The following is a 3,115-nucleotide window of genomic DNA, read 5'->3' as shown; positions in this document are numbered from 1 at the left end:
ATGCCGGGCCGGGACCTTCTGCGCAGGCGCACTACGGGGACCGACCTTCCCCCCAGCCAACCGCCGCCCGGAGCCCGCCAGGACTGCGCCTGCGCGTTCCCCAGGCCGCGCCGAGGGGCTGAGCGGCCCGGGCCCGCCCGGGCCCCGCCCCCTACCGGGCCCACGTGACAGCAGCGCGGCCCCCTGCTCCGTGCTGCCACGTGGGCAGAGCGCCCGGGCCCGCCCGCGGCCCCGGTCACGGAGCACAAGGAGAAGTCCTGTGCCTGGACGGCCAAGGGCGCCTCCTCCGGCGGTCCCTGCGGGCAGCAGCCTCCCTGTGCGGGGAAAGCCCTGCCTCCAGCCCGGGCCCCCAAACCGCCACGTCTGGGGGGCTCCTCTGGGCGGACCGCTCCCCGCTCCCGGGCCACCCTGGGCCCTGATTTCCCGTCACGCTCTGCGGCGTGTCCGTGCCCCGACTCCCCCTCGGCCTGGGCCGCTGGGGGATTCGCCCCACGCCCGATCTCCCAGCACTCGGGCTCCTGCCTGCTGTCCTGGGCCTCGTGCTGCACGTGACACCGCGACCGTGGTCGTGCACCGTGGGAGCGAAGGTCAGGGAGGCCGTGAGGCAGGTCTCAGGCCTCTCTGGCAGGGCCGGTAACAGCGGCTGGTGCTCAGGGGCTGCCCTGGGCCCGTCCTGGGTCACCGCCTGTCCTCGCCCTGTGTCCGCTCCCGCATCACGCCCGTGTCCGCAGGGATCCTCCCCTCCGTGGAGCAGCGCAGCGTCACCGCCTGGCCCAGCCGGCACCGCTGCGGCCCCTCCACCTTGGCCATGGAGCAAGGGGCTTTCCAGCCTGGGATGGGAGGCACACGCAAGACTCAGGGTCAGCTTGGGATGGTCCTGGGGACGCATCCAGCCTGGGATTGGAGCTGCAGGGTGCGGGGTCCTCATCCACGGGGAAACCGACCCTGGGGCGGGCTTACGGTCAGGGGTCCCTCTGTGCAGAACGACCCTAATGTGCCATCACCCCCTCTCCAGACTGTCCACCCCTCTGGCCCTGTGCCGTGCCCGCTCCCTCTCCTCTGCCTCCAGCAGTCAAAGGCTGCAGGTCCTGTTGCAGCCCCAAGCCCAAGACGGCTCCAATCACAGCCCCAGTGAGAGCTGAGCCTGCACCAGGGATGGGCGGGAGCAGAGTCAAAGTCAACCTGGCGTCCCGCAGCCCCACGCCCACCGCACAGCACCATGTGGCCTCGCTGCAGGGCCAAGCACCTGCTCCCACGTGTGCTGTCCAGGGGGATGGCCTGCCGGGGCTGCTCCAGAGCCAGGTGTCAGACGTGGCAGGCAAAGACACGCAGGTCGGGGGTGAAGGTGTAGGTCAGGGCAAGACTGAAGGTCCCGTCCAGGTTCCTCTCAGGGCTGGAGCGGGTGGAGCCATTCTGGATCCTCCTGTCTCTCAGCCACGCAGTGTCTACGTCCTCAGGGAAAAACCCCCTCGTGGCCCAGGGGGGAGGTCTCTGAGCTACCCACCGTGAGCTGCTTGTAGATGGAGGTGGTCGGGAAAGCTGGGAACAAGGCAGTCTCAGGGCCATGCATGGCATGGGCACTTTGTGCATGAGGTGCCCTGCCAGGGCAAGCTGGCACTGGGACTGCGCCACCGCGACCACCTGGGGCCGAGCTCCGTGTCAGCCCTTACAGGCGTCTCGGGCAGGTGTTGCCAGGGCTGAGGGAGAGGCCAGCGCTGCCCACGGGTGAGATTGCTGCTCCCGCTTGCCACAGCCCAGACCCTGCCCTGGGCTGGCCCTCCCTTCGCTTCCCAGAGCCCCGGGGCTCAGCCAGGGGCGGGAGGAGCTGGGCCGCCAGCCAGGTGCTGGCCCTGCGGACCCGAGCCGGTTCACGGCCACAGGCTGCCCGAGGCACCACGCGGAAGGGCATCGCCGTGAGCTTCGCCTGCCTCGTCATTGAAAAGCCCAGGCCTTTTCGGCTCCTCAGTCCAGTCCGCCTCTGGGTCTGGACTTACTGGCCAGCCCAAAGCAGAGGAGGAATGGGGAGCAGAGCCCCCAGCCCCATGGACCCGCTGCATGTGTCTGTTTGCAGCACTTGTGGGCTGAGTCCATTGCACCTGCTTGTTTTTCCTGGCGAACTGGGACCCTAACCCAGCACTGCATGAGTGTCTGTGTGTGTGTGTTGAGGGGGTTACCCCAGAGAAGCCCCCCCTTGGGTCCCAGGGGAGGGGGCAGCGCCATTGTAACCTGTCAGTGACCCCAGGTGCCCCCCAACCCCCATCACTCTCATTGCACAGCTAATGGCCCCTGCCTAGGGACCCCCAGGTCTCCCCCAGCCCCCGCCCCATGGCCCCGCATCCCAGGAATACCCCTCAGTGCCCCCGCCCCCACCCTCAGGAGCTCACCAAGGCCCAAAGGGCCCCCAGCCCAGCAGAGGGGATGGGTCATGGGGCCCATCTGCTTGGACCTGCACCCCCTGAGCGCCAGGCAGGGCCCGCTTCTGCCAGCCTCAGCAAAGGGCATCCTGAGAGGCAGAGAGCGGGGGGACTCTGCCGGTCTGGACGGATGGGCCCTGAGAGCCTTGCAGCCTCCTGCGGGAGACCAGGGACCCCGAGGAAGGAAGGAGGCGGCAGCCGGCTGTCCTGAGCTTGGTTTTATTCACGACTGACGGACCTGGAACACCTCTGTCACGTGTCACATGGAGTTATGGGTGCCTCAAACATGCATGCTGTGTCTTTCTTCTTCCCAGCATCTCGAACTTGCATCTTTCCCCTTCCTGGTATATCCGGGCTCCCTGCGCCGGGCTGAGGCAAGGGCTCCGCCGGCACCTCCTCACTGCCCACTGGGTCTCTCTGCCCCCCCGGGCACCACATCACCCCCTGCAGCAGCCTGACCCAGGCCCCAGGTCTCCTGAGCCAGGCTGGGGGTCTCCATGTCGCTGGCTCCACCTGCTCCTCTGTCACTGCTCACTTCTGGGGCTGAGCTGCATCGCATCGATGTTGCTGCTGCGCCACGTTCCCCCCCTCCCCCCCATGGCCTCTCATCTTCTGTGGCTTCCTCTGGGGCAGGGACCTAGGCTGTATTCCCCATCCCAGAAACAGAGTCACCCGTGCACCCGCCCCCCCCCCGCTCACCA

The sequence above is a fragment of the Crocodylus porosus genome, unplaced genomic scaffold, assembly GCF_001723895.1.
Source record: "Crocodylus porosus isolate Cpor-Errol unplaced genomic scaffold, CroPor_comp1, whole genome shotgun sequence".
Classification (NCBI taxonomy): Eukaryota; Metazoa; Chordata; order Crocodylia; family Crocodylidae; genus Crocodylus; species Crocodylus porosus.
This window is presented reverse-complemented; position numbering follows the sequence as displayed.